Source organism: Protopterus annectens, chromosome 17.part0 (genome assembly GCF_019279795.1).
Source record: "Protopterus annectens isolate FY-2018-M chromosome 17.part0, PAN1.0, whole genome shotgun sequence".
In the NCBI taxonomy this organism is placed as follows: Eukaryota; Metazoa; Chordata; order Ceratodontiformes; family Protopteridae; genus Protopterus; species Protopterus annectens.
In genome coordinates this window covers 48701236-48720496 of record NC_056751.1, presented here as the reverse complement: position 1 = coordinate 48720496, position 19261 = coordinate 48701236, and the positions used below count along the sequence as shown (strand labels likewise).

The window sequence follows — 19261 nt, the reverse complement described above, 5'->3', positions numbered from 1 at the left end:
CTAGTTGTTGGTTACATTTCAGACAGTGAAAGATATAGGCTAGTAGTTTTCCCTCTTGATTTCCAACTGCAGGTTAAAGTAAAAAAAAAGTGGTCTTCTCTTTGTGACTAGCAGGCCCTGCCCATTACCCTCCAGTATCAACTATGTATAGTTCACATTAAAGAAGTTTTCCTTACGATATGCATATTTAGAAATGTATTAGTGATACATGGTGTTTAATGGTTCATCCTATTTGTGACTGAGACATTAAACTTGAACTGGATTCCTCACCTACATCTTTCACACATACACTTGAGTACACACACACTGACACATGCAAATACACATACACTGCATGCACATACAAAGCATACACACAGATACACAAGTGCACACTTGTGCATGCACTTATATGCATGCACACTTAAACACACTTAGGCACACACACACACACACACACACACACACACACACACACACACACACACATACACACAATAGATGCAGGCAGTGAAGCCTTGTTGTCTTCACCATAGCAGGCTTCTTAGCAGGCTGTCATTTCTTTAGTGCATGCTTACATAAGCATATACTCACTGACAGCTTTAATATATTGTGACAGTAATGGCCTCTAAAGTGAGGAATTTCTGTACCCTCACAATGACCCTGCTTCTTAGCAGATAAGATCTGTCAAGGTGGACAGATGAGATTATGACAACTGTGATTGCATCATGAAAATGTGTGAGGGATAGAGCAAGAAATTCGCCATTTGCTAGATATTGGAAGCTGCAGCGATTTTTTATTAATTTTTGTGAGGAGGATTTTCTTGTACATTTTTCTCAGTAGCTGAAATTGTGCTGAAATCACAAACTAGTAAAACAGTTTTGCATTTAAGTCTGTGTAATCTGGGACTGACAACCTTGGGATTCATTAGGTGGTTTAGATGCTGGATATAAACATTCATCCTTGCTTTATTGAAAGGCAACTGTAAATATGACCGAGAGGCCTTCTAAAATGGGTAACTGTTTGAATTTCATCGCCTGCTGTCTGTAGTCCCATAAAATTTTTCTGTGATATCTGTAGTCAGGAAACACATCTTACCTATCTGAGAGAAGGCCTAGTAAATTTGCCCGTCATTTTTTCTGCAACTCACGCAATTTGGATCTGAATCCTAATGCTTGGATAGAAAGGTGCAGCATTCATTGCCTAAGAAACTGAAATCTTCTAAGTGTTAAGTGTCCTATGTATCATGAGCAAGGAGTCACACCAGTACAATGTCTGTTGTTTAGAAGAGGAGCACTCTTGTCATGCACTGCTTTATGTACCAGAAACTCAACTTAGTAATAAAACTAAGATAGATGAGAGGCCTGAGGCCTTTTTCAGTTCTCTGGTGATGGCATTAATTCAAGGTTCTAAATGCAAGGATTGGCAGGATAGACCTTTACACTGTTCTAGGATGGTCCTAGAGTAAATTCAGAAGGTGAGGGAATTAGTGGCTGAACATCAATCGTATGCTTCTTCTCCTCCTGACATTTCTGCCTAACAGGTCACCTCTTGGTCCTTATTTGTTACCGGCTACCCAGTGATTCGAAAGCGTATGAACTCCTTCTCCACACTTGGCTGACAATGAGAGATCCATGAGATTTGTACCTTCAGCAACCACCTTAGGGGAGGGGATGCATTCCACAGTACATGTATAGCCTTTTCACAAAAGTTTTTTTATATTTTTGTAGTCCGTTCATACTGCAGAACTAAGTAGAGGAGCCATTGCTGTCTTTAATCCTACACCTCATCTTGTTGTGCTGTTCTGGGCCACTAGAACAGAGGCATACTGTAGTGTGACTAACATTAAGCTGGGTAGGTCTTGGCTTTCCAGTCAGAAAGTCCTCATAGTAAGCAGGCTTTGGATCTCCCACAGCCAGGAGAGCAGCATCTATGGAGGTGGCCATCATAGTGTGGGCCAGCTACTCAGTTTACAAGTTCAGCATTCCTTGGCATTTCCACCATGTTTTGGATGGTATAAATGCAAGTAGGTGTGCAGTGGAGTGTTTGCAAGGCAATGAGCTCCATCTCTGGAGTGACAGTCACCTTCCTGCCTCTGATCAGATGCTTCTCGTTAATTTCAATTGCTTTATATTCTAGTTCTCACCAGGATTTAGCATAAGGCGTACCCTCACCATGTCCCGCCTTCTCCAGTTGACCGGTAGGAAGGCTTACCCTCATTCTTTTCTCCTCCCCCCATACTCACTTCACCTTCTCCACAACTTAGAATCATGTGACTCATTGTCGAGGCTTGATTCCTCTACACAATAAAGCTGACTTTTTTCACCTATATTTGAGTGCATGGAGCATGCTTTCATTCATTCTGAGTCTTTGGAATACTTCCTGATGTCCTCTAATAAATGATTGGAGCCAGGATCAATGAGTCTTCTCCATAAGCCATCCTAAAGTCCAACAGGATGAGCTCTAGAGGCTTGAGGAGGCTTCCATAGGTCCTCCACTCTTGAAGGGCACAGACAGCAGCTGCAGATGTTGGGCAGTTACCAGTTCTTAGGCTTCTGGTGGCACCTATTTTCTTTAGTACAAAAGCACATCCTTATGGCAGGCACATGGGCTGATGCCAATGCCTTGCCCTCCATTGCCCTCTCTTTTCTCCGTGCAGCCGCTGGTGTGCAGTAGTACCTCTAGGCACTTGTGCCCTGTTAATAATTCTGTGTGCTAACCATTCTGCATTTACAATCTCTTGTCTCTTTTTAACTGGACCCATCCATTTTGGAGCTATAGGTTCATAGTTGAGTACTAGACAATCGGTCTGCAGACCATTTGAAGCCTAGCCACAAAAAACAAAACAAAACAAAAAAAATTCAAAACTTCTCTCTGTAGCCTCAAGGAGGGCAAGACAAAATAGAATGGGAGAGAATTTGAGGATGCGTATCCAATTAACTAGATTTACCTTGAAGATGACAAGGGTGCTTCTTCTTCTTTTGGCTTTTCCCTAGTTAGGGGTCGCCACAGTGGATCACCTGTCCACTCATGATTGGCAGTGGAGTTTTACGGTGTCGAGTTGCCAGCCCGGCGCCCCACCTTCTACAGAAGGCACATATACTGGAAGTTTGTTCCAGAGGTGAGTGATATCAAGTTATCATGCCGACATGTCTTAATTGTCTGCTGATGAAGGTTTAGTTCCCTTAACTAAGTAGTTGACCTACCATTCATGGCATGAAAGGCTAGACATAGAGCTCCACAGAGGAGTCTGTAAGAGTATGAGTACAGAGAAAGAGCTGCTAGTCTCCCCTGATAACTAAGATTTTTGATGCCACTGATATATGATGAGAGAACACCCCCCCACACACACACACATTTACATACAGACAAATTCTCCTGTAAGGACACTCTAACTCTGAGGAAATTCTCCATGTAACAGCGTGTAGCTCATCTATCTTCTTTCTAGAAAAAAGTGAGTCAGTGTCTTCTGAAGAAGAACTGATATTCTTGGATAATCCCTCCTAAGGGTGGCATATTTGCAACCTAAAGTCTGCATGCAGTCTTGGCTCCCAAACACTGCATCCTTGGGACATAACAAGACTGGTAACTAATGTATGCCTTCTGTTGTTTGAAGTGAGGTTTTAACTAAACAGCCTAGCGGGGGCTCTTGGGGTGATCTCCTCTGCCCATCACAGAAGCCACAGCATCTTCCTATCTTTTCACCGTACCACCTGATAAGGAATTCAAGACTTTGTATAGTGTGGAAAAGAAGATGTTCTTTTTTGCTGTGATGGGGCATATGTCACTTAATTATTTTCTTGCACCTGCCCAGTTTCTAGTTCTTGATGATCAAATACTAGAATAGCTGGTAGGCTTCCTTGACTTTGGAATCAATAAAAACTAAATGAAAACTCCAGCCAAGCTAGAACTTCCACCGAGTCACCTTTCAAACCTCTTTTTATTTAGTTTTTACTGACTTTGAAATCAAGGAAGATCTTCTTAAGAACCTTAACACTGGAGCAGCCCTGTGGCATAGAGGGATAAAACCCTTAGTGGACTCCAGATGCCCCAGGTTCATTTAGTGTCATGGGCATTATAGGGGCTGTGGGGGGGATGGGACTGAGTGGCCTATGTCACCTTTTCCATCTTGAGCATGAGAAGCATCCTAGGTTCACTGCAATATGCAGTATACAAGTCTACCAGCTTGCTGCTGCCTGAGCAGTGAGCCTCTTAGCCAGGAAGTTGTGCATGTGTAGATGTGTTCATGCAACTGCCAAGGGAAGTTATTGTGGAACTGGCAAGGCTGCTTCAAGGGGGCAAGAGTCTGCGCACACTCCCCGCCAGCAGTATGATGGTACATTAGCACCATTGATGTTCTTACCTTGAACCCGAGGAAGCCAAGGTAGGTCCAGTAGACCTGGTGAATGAGGACAGGAGCTGGTGACATGTGATGGTCAACTGCGTGGAGAAAAAAAAAGACCCTTAGCACTGTTTCTACCATTGGACTGCATGTGGTCATTCTAATTTTGACTATGCTGATAGTATAGCTGAAGTGGCAGGCTCGGGCATATGTCTTTGTATGATAGTATGTCTTGGGCTTTAACTTAGACCCAGGTGACTAAGGTTTGTATACTGTACCTCAGCAGTTTAATGATGTCGGATGTCAACAGGGAGGGCTGGGACTGAGAATCCATCTTGGACTTGTCAATCCCGAGAGGCAGGTGATGATTTTTGCTCTACACCCCAGGTGAAAGCTGTTGAATATTTGATATTGTTTACAAGTATTAGTTATGAGGGATGCACCAAAGCCCACCTCGTAGTGTATAGCACTTTAGCGTAGGTGTGAGTGTGCAGAAGCATGCATGTTCATGTGCATTAGACTTGGAAGTGCAAGCACTGCACTGGAGAGAGAAGTTCAAGCACATCCAAAATATATCTTGGCCGCCTTCAAATATCTGAAGGCTGTAAAAATAAGATGCAGCAACCTGGTGCCATGTAGAGGGGGTAGGTAAAGTGCCATATGGTAGAAATATATTAAACACGGCTTATAATGATTTCACATTGAAAAAAATGTTTTGATGAGTTTTAGTTTATGATACAAAGGTTATTCTGCAAAGCAATATGTAGATGGAAAACATGATATAACAAGAACAATGCATGATGGCATGGAGTTCGCCTCTGGGGCCCATTATTGAACTTACTGTAGGCGACATGTCTGCAGCCAAGACAAATTAACCATACTTTGATATTAGGATAAAACTAATCTGATCCCTAAATTAGAGTAATTAAAGGTGCTACCCCTCTCTACAGCACCATTACTGGAGTACTGGAAAACTGTTGCTGTGTTTATTTCTTATGCCTGGTGCATAGTTAAACACTGTTCGTATCTAAATGTGCAGAATTTCATAAAGGACATTTTAAGTGAAATAGTGCCTTTCTCTTTATGAGCATAGTTTGTCATGCTAATAATAGGTTCTGTCTCCAAGTAAGTAAACATGTAGCAAATGCTAAAATTAAAATAATGTAGATGAGGAAGTCTTGTGTGTACATATCTAATAGAAATACTGTTTTTAGGTGCTTCACTTCTCAAGTTGAACTCACAGGAAAGATAATACAAAGTATAGTATTTTCCGAAAGGCAGTGGACCTGAATTATTGTCTGTTCTTGTAAAATCTAGTTCTAGAGTTACAGCTAGATAATGGTATTTCTGGGTTCAGATAGCATGGAGGTCATTTAAGAAAAACTACTTGCGTGTCATAGTATTTCAGCAGATTATTTGCCTAATGCGTGGACAGCTAATATGATGGCATGCTGCCAGCAGCTTGATTTGATCCCTATGGAAAGCCAGAGCAAATCTTCAGAATCTGGTAGCAAATAGTTAGACAAATTACTACAGTAAAGATTTAACCTTTCCTTGCTTTTTTCTGTTGAAGTGACAACAGTAACTATATTAAGCATATCTATTACATTTCTGCTATGCCTAAATTCTCAGTTGCTGTTGTACTTGTTGTTTTATACTTGAAATCACAAGCAGATATGTTTCCTAAATACTTCACATATTTTCATTGTATGTAAGGTGTTAAAATAATTTCTGATGTAACCTTAGATTAATTAACAAATATTTTTGGTGGTCAAGTGATAAAAAATATAGAATATTAAGACAATGTAGTAAATTTCAAGTCAGTAATTATGTACTGTTTATTATATAAACACCTTTGATGCTAAATGTTTGGATTCATGTTTTCAAGCAAGCAAAGGAGACTTTTTTCAAATGATAATATGAAAGACTAATTGTGCAATTAGAACAGACATGCATGCATGCCTGCAAACTGACAATGCCCCACACATGCCTGCATGCACCCATGCACATAGTCACACATCCATTGCCCACCTGAGATTAATTATTTTTTCCTAGTGAGATTGCTGTGATGTTTGACAGGGAAATCTGCTATTTATCACAGGCCACTTGGTCAGTGTTAAGAATGTTGTCCCTGAGGGTTGCTGTCTTTTTGTAATGGTGATTAGACTTAGAGAAGAGGGAGAATGTGATTGTTTCATTTTCATGACTGCCTTACATTTCTGAGTTTGTGTGATCTTGGGATTGGCATGTGTACAGTTTCAGGGCCTGAAGACATACCCACACATATCAGGGAATGCAGTGAGGCTTGTACCTGTGCATGTGTGGGTGGGTGTCAGTGTGCTTGAATACATATGTGTCTATATACAATAATTTGTAAAGAAGTTTTTGTCAGCAATTGCCTTTAGTGTTGTTATTTTGTGTAGTGACCTCCGAAGGCTTTAGATATTTTGAGGTCAAATAATCACATATCAGTTAAACAATATGCAGTTATTCATAGTTAATGCAGTTTTGTGCTGGTTTGGTTTGTGTAATAAGAGTGCAGCCTTACAACACAGGCTAAATATCAAAAATAACGCACTGCTCTTGTATGAATTTATATTTCAGGATCAACCATTTTAATTCATTGTCTGAACCCTATTAGTCAAGCTGAGGAGGTTGAACACCCTGGGAATTGTTCATAAGGCATATAGTCAGCTTTGTAGATCTGATCCTACCATGCCTTCGTAGTTACCGATTCGTAAGTCTGACTAGTCTCATATGTGAAGCTATGGAAAGAATTATCATGGATATAATAAATAATGACATTGGAAACCTTCAGACACTGGTCACATCCCAGTTTGTTTTTGTCAAGGGCATGGTCATGCTTTTTCAACCTGATGAACTTCTTTGAGAAAATCACCAAAACAATAGATGAGGGCAAAATAGTACATACGGCCTACCTTGATCTGGATAAGGTGTTCGACATAGTGCCCCACTGTGGCATTGTAGTGAAGCTCACAGGATTAAGTATAACCCCCTACATCACCCACTGGATAACTGAAGAAGTCAGGATAAGGAAGTCTGCCTCTATAGAAAGTCCAGCCAGTAGCAGAGTTCCATAGGGCTCGGTGCTGGGTCTTCTCCTTTTGAGCATCGTCTTCTCTTAAGTTAAGGCTAGCATCATTGGCATCTGGCTGACCAAATCCATAGATGATTGCAAACTAAGCACAGTCATAGAATCCCTCAAGGGCACAGGTATTCTCCAAGAAGACCTGCCACAAACTAATAACTGGCATCAGAGTCATAACCTAAAACTCTTTGCCAAGAAATGTATAACAGTAACGTTCATTAAGAAGGCCACTCTGGGAAATTACTACATTGATAATGCACCCCTGAGAGTAGACCTTGTACCTTGTGGTCAGGGATTTGTGAACACATATGGACAGTGCCATGGACTTTAAACTATCATGTGCCAGCTGTAGTTATGAAATCATTCTGTGTCGTGCAACTTATAAGCAAGGTTATCACACCTAACTTGAAAGCAGTCATTGTTCCATTGTACTCAGTCCTCATTAGACCAGTCATTGAATATAATGTCCATTTCATTATGTATCTCACCAGGCATATGCACAAACTGGAGTGTGAACAAAGGTTCCTCACAAAAAAAAACGTGTGGCATAGAAAACATGACCTGTGAGGACCACCTCAAAGCCCAGTAGCTGTACTTGGTCTACAGAATGCTGAAAGTAATCTATGCCTGGCCTACAAAGCATCCTCTGATCAAACTCTGATGTGCGTGCTGTACATCTGCAAAGCAAATAACATCAGAAATACCTGATCAAGGGATCTAAACCTCATGTGTAACATAAATAAGATGATAGAGAGACAGGTATATGTCTCAGACATTACTCCTTCTCTGGAACAGGCTTCCCATCTATGTGAAGCAGAGTTCTTCCCTGCACTTGTTCAGGAATAACTTGGATTAGTGGATGGAGAATTGAAAAGTTACCCCTTGTCTGGCATATATGACCCTGTAAGAAAGAGAAAACTTGTGAATGTGACTACTCATGCCCAAGTTGTGTGGCCAAGTTATATATACTTCCAATAAAAACATACAGTATCAGATCTTCTCCATTATAATTGAGAAGCATGTTTAGGCTTAAAAAGGATCTTTAGGGTCATTAGCTTGCCATCACCTATGAACCTAAGCACATTAAAACCTGTACCCTCATGTCTTATGCAAGTCCCAAAATCTCTCACTACCCTCTGTACACCTTGATGTAGTGAATCTACACTCTGGACACGGTTGATAAAACATGTACAGAGTTGCATATATTTGGTACACAATAAAAACTGCACCCCATGCCCTGTACAATTCACAGACCTCCCTAGGCCTCAGTATACTATGGTAAAGGAACATACACAACTGAATGTGTAGTATTCGAAGGAGTACAGGTAAGAATTTGTTATGCAAATGGAGTCCACAAACAGGTGAATGGTGGACAACACTATGGGTTGAGGAAGGTAGGGTAGAGGAGTACAATGATGGACAACATGCTGCATACACAGCAGTGCAGTGCTGACCACCAAGGAAGGGTGATAGATTTTTCAGCGTAAGACAGCTGAGCAACAGCAACACCATTCCCTGGACTCACAGACATGGTAAGATGGGAAAATACAATGGATGGAATGGCACATCCCTAGTAACACTAGGGACCAGGCAACTCCACTGCCATAACCAAAACTGGCCCACCGCAAAAACAGTGATGCAGACAGGCCCCATCCTGTCATTAGCACAGTGTGCTATTGATGGTTCATCTACAGTCATTGCAACTGGAGTCTAAATGGTTATAAAATGGCCCTTGCCATGACTGAGGAGGTCAGAAATCATAAGCTGTACTGCTGTGGCTATAGTAGGTATGTAAGAAACTGGTGAAGTAGCAGGGGTCTGATGTGCATGTGTGTGTGTGTGTGTGTGTGTGTGTGTGTGTGTGTGTGTGTGTGTGTGTGTGTGTGTGTGTGTGTGTGTGTGTGTGTGTGTGTGTGTGTGTGTGTGTGTGTGTGTGTGTGTGTGTGTGTGTGTGTGTGTGTGTGTGAGTGTGTGTGTGTGTGTGTGTGTGTGTGTGTGTGTGTGTGTGTGTGTGTGTGTGTGAGCATGTGTGTGTGTGTGTGTGTGCGGGCACTCTCGCATGTATGTCTGTCTGTCTGTGGAGTGGGAAGGGAACGAGTGGCTGCTGTAGTGAAATATGGGGATGCCTCAGAGAGTGGGTCAATGTCTGCAGTTTCCTGGTTGTGTCTCATTGTGTACTGACTTGGCAGGAGCACTTCTCAGCTTTAGGAATTATGTTCCTGGCATGGTGGCAGTATATGCACGCGCGCACACACACACACACACACACACACACACACACACACACACACACACACATACACACACATAAACCCACATGGAGTGCATGCAATCATAGGTAAGGAGTAGGCTGGCTGCCCTTGTGGGACGTTTTAAGCCTAGCCAGTTTGCCTTATCAGGTGAGAATCAAACCCTTTACCTTATTGTTGTGAGGTAAACACCTTAGCCATTATGTCAACTCCCAACCCCCCTCCCCCAATCTGTATGTGTTGTGGGGTAGGAAGTGGGACTGTGCACTTTGTCTATAAATATCAGAGTCTGATACAGGAAACTCACAAGTTTGTATGTTCTAAATCTTACATGGGTTATGTAGTTCTATATCGCACTTCATACACTGCAGTATGAACTGCCATCTTTAAGATGAAAAATAAATTCCTGTCTGCATCATCCTGTAGTTCGAGTTGACATCAAACAGCCCATGGAACTTATTGATGAATGTTAAGAAAATTTAGTAAATAAAACAAAATAACAAAATGAATACCAACAGTAAAACAGATTGTAAATTAGATGTACATTTGAAATAAAAGAGGGAGAATTATGAAATCACCGAACTCTTATGTAAATAGAGTATATGCCAACTAGTGACACATTACTAAATATCAAAAATAACATACTTCTTTCCACTTAATAGACAATATGGCACCATACCTCTCAACTGTCCAGATTTCCACAGAATGGCCAGATTTTTGGCTCATATTTTTGTTCTGTTCCTCATAAAATTTGTGGTTTAATGGCAAATCATTGGGATGATCTGAGGATTGAAGTCACTAAATTAAGGCATAGATTTGAGTTTCAGACTTCAAATCCTTCAGAAAATGTATGTTAAAGCAAACCTTGTTACTCTAGCAACTTTCTAAGTTTGTAAGAGCAATATTTACAGCATATCCCTGTTTTTGGGCCTTTGTCCCCCAATTTTGTGGGCTTTGTCCAGATTTCTTATATTAAGAGATTGAGAGGTATGTATGCTACAAAATTCCCAATTATTACTTTTCACTCACGAAATTCCCTAATTATTCCTCTCCACTCACAACCTGTATGACAAGTCACTTGACTAGTGAAACAAAAAAGAAATGGCTGCGGGTAAAACCAAGGTGCAAAAAAATAAGTAAAAATATAAACACAATGCACCAAGGTAACACACAATAATGTTTAATAAAAACAAAAAGTAAAAGACAGAGGTGAGCGCTTTCGCAACAATAGTTGCTTCATCAGACAAAGATCAAGTGAATAGCACTGAAAACCAATTATCTCATCAATTAATGATGTCATACACCAAAAGTTATTTAAAGAGACAGTTACAACATGAGCATCGTAATGGTATAAATAAGATATAAAATGCTGAATAAATACTGCATAAAATACATTTGCATATGCATAAAATGTAATATAATAAAGGTAACAATAAAAATAAAAATGAACAATAAAAACTGTCAATGTTTACTAGCTTTCAAGAATGGAATGAAAGAGGTGGTACTATTGAGGCCTGGGTATCTTTCTGCATTAAGTTTCAGTATCCATTTCTGTTCATGGCTCTCTGTAACATTTACTATATCTCCACCTCTCAGATTTCTATATATGTGTTGCAAGACAAAGAATTTGAAGGAATGAGAAGTGTCTGTGCACATAACATGATTAGCAAGTGCATTTGTTTGCTTATTATTCCAAATGTCACGGATATGTTCTAAAATTCTGTCTTTAAAAAGCCTAGCAGGAAGGCAGGACATTGCTGGCAAAAACAAAAGTAAATGACATCAGTAGTCTTGCAATCTGAATAAGTGTTGGAATGTAGTTTAAAATGTCTGGTTGGATGAATATATATGGTTTTACTGTAGATATATGGGCATGCACTACATGATCTACATGGAAAAGTGCCGTAACGGGTGGAAATGCATGTAGTGTTGTGTGGTTCACTGTTGCAAAGATACTGTTTAAGTGACCTATCGTTCCTAAAGCTAAAGTGTGGAGTATTGGCAATTGTGGCATTAAGGTTAGGGACCTCTTGTAACAGATGCCAATGTCTCCTAATAACATCAGTGTATTGGTTAATGTTACTAGCAAATTGGAACACAACTCTAAAATCATTACTAGTCAGAACGACATTGTTATCAGCAGAATCATTCCTAGTAGATTGAAAGTATGGTCTACATCTGATATGTCTCATTTGCCAAGCATTGGAAATAGTCTTATCAATGTCAGTATCATGGTAACCCTTTTCCAGAAAATCAGATTTTAAACTGTTAAGTGCAATCTCTGCATCCTCATCTTTATCATGTAGTCTTAAGGTCCTAAAGGCTTGGCCTTTAAGTACATTCTTAGGTATATGTGTAGGGTGCATGCTGAATTTATGTAAAAGTGTATTCTTTCTGGTCGGTTTAAAATAAATAGTACTATTTAACTGATTTAAACTAGACCTAGTAATGTGTACATCAAGAAAGTTGATGTCAGTGGCAGAGATCTGGTGAGAAAATCTCAAAAAATCAGTGGTGGTGTGTAGGTATTGTAAAAATGAGGTAAAGTCTGAACCATTACCTTTCCATAACATGAAAACATTGTCTACAAAACGTACATACCATAGTACTTGTCCTAAGAAAGGATTCTTGTCAGATAGAATGTTAACTTCTTCCCAGCAAACCAAGGCAAGGTTGGCGTAGCTGTTGGCACAGGGAGTCCCCATGGCTACGCCAACCTTCTGTAAATAAAACTGTTCTTGGAATGTAACAATGTTATTTTCCAAGATAATTTCTAGTAAACTGCAAATAAATTGAATTTTGGTATTATTAAAACACTTGTTAACTGTCAGAAACTCTCTTGTCATTTCAATGCCCCATGTATTGGGTATGTTGGTGAATAGTGATTCTATATCCATGGTAACCAAGACAAAATCTAAATCCGTATCAATACTATCCATTCTGTTATGTAACCTTGGTAAGAACATCGTGGTATCCCTTAGTATAGTATGACAATTCTCTAAAAGGCCATGTAGGCTGCCTTCAACATATATAGAAAGGGGTTCAGTGCAACAGCCAGCCCCTGAGACTATGGGCCGCACTGGTGGTGTGTAAAGATCTTTAAGGACTTTAGGTAGATCATAAATACTAGGGACAACAGGTTTAGTAATATTAAAATATTTAAAAAGTGGTTCATCAATTAAACCAGTAATAAGTAGATCAAAAAGGAAAAACAAAACTTTATCAGTAATTGCATTTACAGCAGGTTTAGAAATGCACTGGTATGTATCAGTGTTTAATAAAAGTTTTTCCATTTGTTGTACGTATAGTTCTTTATCTAAGAGAACTATACCACCACCCTTATCTGCTTGTTTAATAACCAGAGAGTGTAAATTCCTTAATTCTTTCAGAGCTCTCTGCTCTTCTGAAGTCAAATTACAAAAAGAGTAATCATTGCTATCAGATACACTTATTTCTCTGAATGTGGTTTCACATATATCGATAAATCTTTGCACCCCAGGTGGAGTAATTGGTATAAATGTACTAGGTTGTTTGTAAATATTTTGCACATTGTCTGTATTTACTGGAAACATACATTTCAAAGATAAATTTCTCCTTAGTAGCCTTAGATCTTTCAACATTTCAGTTATATCTGCCTTCCTTGCAGGTACAAATGATAACCGTTTATTTAGTACATTAAGTTGTTCAGGATTAAGTTCAAAAGAGGAGATATTAATAACCAGACCTGTAGTTATATGCGTCTCCTCTTGTGTAGTTGAACAGTTCCTTCCATTGGGTTTGTCCTGGATATGTGTCCATTGTGCGGAAGACTCTTTGTTCGAGTTCTGAAAGGAAGTGCTGCCTTTAGAGTGAAGTCGCCCTTCCAGGTGGTGTCTAAAAAAACGCTTCTGTCATTTCTGCTCTCCTTTAGATTAGAATCCACAGTTGCAGAGTTATTAGAAATGTGCGATGCTGCTGATGGTGTCGGTAGAGGTATATTCTTCGTTTTATGTCCCATTTTTTCTTTGACGTTGTTAGAGATCTTGCTATCATTTGATACAATAGCTACATCCTGTTGAACGCTATCAATGCATACAGCATTTGAAAGTACTCTCGCTGTAGCTGCCAGATCAGTAGAGGAACCGGAAATAGTACCGGAAGTAGCAGCTCTAGTTGTGCGCTCATTTAAAGCGATGCTGTGAGTGCTATTTGGCATAAGGTTCCCTTGAATTGTTCTATGCATGTTTTCTCTGGGCCATGAGAAAATGTTATTATTAGCAAAGTCACGTTTGTCTCTGTTTAATTTAGATAGTTTAGTTGTTTGCAGCCTTTTTTCATAAGCGATTATACTATCTTGCAACTGGCTCATCTTATTGATGGTAATATCTGGTGAGAAACTCTCAGTAATATTGGACTCTAAAGCAATAATTTCTGCTTTCAGCTCAAGTTCAGTTTGTGAAAAAAATTCCAGTAAGAGTTCCATGTATTTGGAGCTAAACTGTAAGTTAAGCTCTTGCCATTTACGTAGTAAGACAGGATAGGTTTCTCCATAAGTAGGCATGTTGAGTATTCTGAGACCATGAGGGATAATCTTGGCTTCCAGTGAAGCTTGTAAGTGCAGGCGCTGCCATTGTAGCCTCTTGTATTTATACATTAAGTTTTCCAAATTTTTATATTGCTCAAAAAACTCAGGTATGCGTTGAGTAGTTGAAGTATCATTGAAGCCATCACATAAGTCCATATTCAAAAGTGGGTTTACTGGAATATCCAGAATTTGTAAAAGACGATGGTGATATCCATCCATAGTCACTTCAGTAGAGGAATCCTCCATAAACGCGTGTGCCCTTTAGCCAAATAAAAACAAAATAGAAACAAATAAGAAACGGCTGCGGGTAAAACCAAAGTGCAAAAAAATAAGTAAAAATATAAACACAATGCACCAAGGTAACACACAATAACGTTTAATAAAAAAAAGTAAAAGACAGAGGTGAGCGCTTTCGCAACAATAGTTGCTTCATCAGACAAAGATCAAGTGAATAACACTGCTTAAATAGGTAAAAAAACAATTATCTCATCAATTAATGATGTCATACACCAAAAGTTATTTAAAGAGACAGTTACAACATGAGCATAGTAATGGTATGAATAAGATATAAAATGCTGAATAAATACTGCATAAAATACATTTGCATATGCATAAAATGTAATATAATAAAGGTAACAATAAAAATAAAAATGAACAATAAAAACTGTCAATGTTTAAGGCGTCTAGCTTTCAAGAATGGAATGAAAGAGGTGGTACTATTGAGGCCTGGGTGTCTTTCTGCATTAAGTTTCAGTATCCATTTCTGTTCATGGCTCTCTGTAACATTTTCTATATCTACACCTCTCAGATTTCTATATATGTGTTGCAAGACAAAGAATTTGAAGGAATGAGAAGAGTCTGTGCACATAACATGATTAGCAAGTGCATTTGTTTGCTTATTATTCCTAATGTCACGGATATGTTCTAAAATTCTGTCTTTAAAAAGCCTATTAGTTTTGCCAACGTAGAAGGCAGGACATTGCTGGCAAAAACAAAAGTAAATGACATCAGTAGTCTTGCAATCTGAATAAGTGTTGGAATGTAGTTTAAAATGTCTGGTTGGATGAATAAATATGTTTTTACTGTAGATATATGGGCATGCACTACATGATCTACATGGAAAAGTGCCATGATGGGTGGAAATGCATGTAGTGTTGTGTGGTTCACTGTTGCAAAGATACTGTTTAAGTGACCTATTGTTCCTAAAGCTAAAGCGTGGAGTATTGGCAATTGTGGCATTAAGGTTAGGGACCTCTTGTAACAGATGCCAATGTCTCCTAATAACATCAGTGTATTGGTTAATGTTACTAGCAAATTGGAACACAACTCTAAAATCATTACTAGTCGGAACGACATTGTTATCAGCAGAATCATTCCTAGTAGATTGAAAGTATGGTCTACATCTGGTATGTCTCATTTGCCAAGCATTGGAAATAGTCTTATCAATGTCAGTATCATGGTAACCCCTTTCCAGAAAATCAGATTTTAAACTGTTAAGTGCAATCTCTGCATCCTCATCTACCTTATCCATGTAGTCTTTGCACCCTAGACAAGAAGGTCCTAAAGGCTTGGCCTTTAAGTACATTTTTAGGTATATGTCTAGGGTGCATGCTGAATTTATGTAAAAGTGTATGCTTTCTGGAAAGGGGTTACCATATACTGACATTGATAAGACTTATTTCAATGCTAGGCAAATGAGACATACCAGATGATACTTTCAACTTTCTATCTACTATTCTGTTGATAACAATGTCGTTTGTGCTCTGACTAGTAATGAGTTTTGAGTTGTGTTGTGTTCCAATAGTAACACAACAACTGATAATACACTGTTGTTATTAGACATTCTGTTACAAGTTACAAGAGGTCCCTAACTACAATGCCACAATTGCCAATACTCCTTTTATCGGTTTAAAAGTATCTTTGCAATAGTGAACCACACAACACTACATGCATTTCCACCCGTCACGGCACTTTTCCATGTAGATCATGTAGTGCATGCCCATATATCTACAGTAAAAACATATATATTCATCCAACCAGACATATTAAACTACATTCCAACACTTATTCGGATTGCAAGACTACCGATGTCATTTACTTTTGTTTTTGCCAGCAATGTCCTGCTTTCCAAGTTGGCAAAACTAACAGGCTTTTTAAAGACAGAATTTTAGAACATATCCGTGACATTAGGAATAATAAGCTAACAAATGCACTTGCTAATCATGTTATGTGCACAGACTCTTCTCATTCCTTCAAATTCTTTGTCTTGCAACACATATATAGAAATCTGAGAGGTGTAGATATAGAAAATGTTACAGAGAGCCATGAACAGAAATGGATACTGAAACTTATTGCAGAAAGATACCCAGGCCTCAATAGTACCACCTCTTTCATTCCATTCTTGAAAGCTAGACGCCTTAAACATTGACAGTTTTTATTGTTCATTTTTATTTTTATTGTTACCTTTATTATATTACATTTTATGCATATGCAAATGTATTTTATGCAGTATTTATTCAGCATTTTATATCTTATTTATACCATTACGATGCTCATGTTGTAACTGTCTCTTTAAATAACTTTTGGTGTATGACATCATTAATTGATGAGATAATTGGTTGTTTACCTATTTAACCAGTGCTATTCACTTGATCTTTGTCTGATGAAGCAACTATTGTTGCGAAAGCGCTCACCTCTGTCTTTTACTTTTTGTTTTTATTAAACGTTATTGTGTGTTACCTTGGTGCATTGTGTTTATATTTTCATTTGACTAGTGAGTGGTTCTTGGTCCTGGTCATTTGTAAAAAGAGGCATTGTCCCTAGTGTGCTTATGATTTTTTTTTAATATCTAAAATGTTAATTACATTCATAGAGGAAACATTGTGTGTGTTCTTTTTTTTTTAATTATGTGTAAAATACATCTGAAACCTATTCCATTTGTGACTGGCTTCATAGCTATGGGGACTGCAGTAGGATGCAGTAGCTTAAGTCTCCTCAACAAGGCTAATACAGTCAGGTGCTTTACAGCAGATACTGAAATCTGTATACCCACATTGTGGATATAACTGTTGGTGGGAGACATATTTAAAATATTCAGTGAATGCTTCAGTCAGACTAAACCTGAATGACCCATCCAGTTGGAATAAAGGGGGGCCAGCATGATTAACAGTATCAGGGTTACCCAAAAGAATTTCAACATTCACATAGACTTCTAAAGGTCTAATAAAGTGTGAAGGCCCTTAGCATGAATTACAGAATCAGTGCTCTAGACAGTTTAGCCTGGAGTCATCCCCATCAGTATTAAATTAGAGGATCCACTCAGTCGTAACGCCATACCTCTCAACCTCTTAGAGCAAGAAATCTGGACAAAGCCATAAATAAAAGCAGGACAAAGGCCCAAAAATAGGGATAATTTTTAAATATTCATCTTACAAACTTAGAAGGTTGATAGAATAACAGGTTTAGCATGAGGATGGATTTTTCTGAAGGATATGAAGTCTGAAACTCAAATGTCTGTCAGTATTTTCTAATTTCAGTCTTTAATGATTTGAAACTAATTTTCCAGCAAACCACAATTTTATGAAAAATGGACCAAAAATATGAGGCAAAAATTTGGACATTCTGTGAGAATCTGTACACTTGAGAGGTATGCGTAACACAGAGAAAATATTCTAGCCAGATTATGCAAATTAACCAAATGATAGTATCCCTTTCAGGATTAAATGATTCAGGTACCTATGTCAGGCTTAATGGGGTCTAGCAGAATGAAATTCAGAGGCCCCAACAAAGTTATGAACATCAGGGATCCCATCAGGAGTTCCTGATGTATCATAATCCCTGGATCACAACAGAGTTAGTTGTAATGTAAACCTTTTCTTTTTCCATCGTCTGTATGTGAGCTTGCACTGCGCATTTAGAATTTTATGTGTGTTTTTTATTCCATTACATGCATTGTTCTTCCTCTGATATAAGAACTGTAGAGAGTATCACACAGCTGTTTGTTGCTTTGAGAATGTTTTTATAATAACTTCAAAGTATATTAATATTTCCTGCATGAGAATTCCCTAAAGCAAGGGGTCTTCAGTGACCACAGGATTCACTGGTGTCTAAAAATAACTGTAATCCCAGTGGACGTACTTAACCATTTTTATATCCATTGCCCAATTTTTTGTGAAGGTTTAGGTATTGAAAACAAAGTGTTAGTTTTACCTTCTCAATATTATAACTTGAAAATAAACAAAATGCCTCGGACCACTGCTTGTATTTGGCATTTCTTGTAGCCAGCTACCATGAAAACATAGCAAAATAGAGTAAATAGACTGTTGTCTTTGCATTGCATAATCCTTTATATCACATTGTAGCTGACGTTTAACGTTTCTTAAGAGCATTATTGTATTGTAATGTTTTGTAACAGTGCAGTATGTATTTTATGTAAAGTCTGTGTTTCTTATTCTTAAATTAGATATTTTAGCATAAAAGAAAAAGCAGGTGGAAAATTGATTTTCTTTTCTTTTTCACTTCTAGTCTTTCATGTTCTGTAACCAAGTTTACAGGCATTTGACTGCAATATGAAAAATTCAGTAGTTGCACTTTATTTATATTTGCTAACTGACTAGAAAGCTAATCTTTTTTTTTTTTTGAGGTTTACCTCAGGGTAACAAACCAGTAAATTTGCAATCTTGGGATTATATGTAGACATTTAGATTTAACATCCTCTTCTCTAAATTTCCCAAGGAGGCACATATCTGTAATATTCAGCTCCCACTGACAGGGGTCTATGTGGCTCCCGCTGACACTCACCATAACATTGTAGTTCTAGCACACATTATTAGAAAAAACTTCAAAATCAATGCTGACAAAGGGCTCCTGCAGCCATCAGATTATCATGCAGAACACACACCACCAGTATGAGAATTGCCACACATGCCTGGCTACCAGGAGGTTGTCGCTTGCATCACCTTACAAAAGGTGGTGTACTTAGTGGGGACCACTGCGAAGATCATCATCATCATCATCAT

At 38.6% G+C, this 19261-nt stretch overlaps 1 protein-coding gene across 6 annotated transcripts in view; it reads left to right on the top strand.

The window, feature by feature from the left end:
* MAPK10 (mitogen-activated protein kinase 10) overlaps positions 1–19261 on the top strand; it is a 2349270-nt gene that overhangs the window by 271774 nt on the left and 2058235 nt on the right. The window lies entirely within an intron of this gene.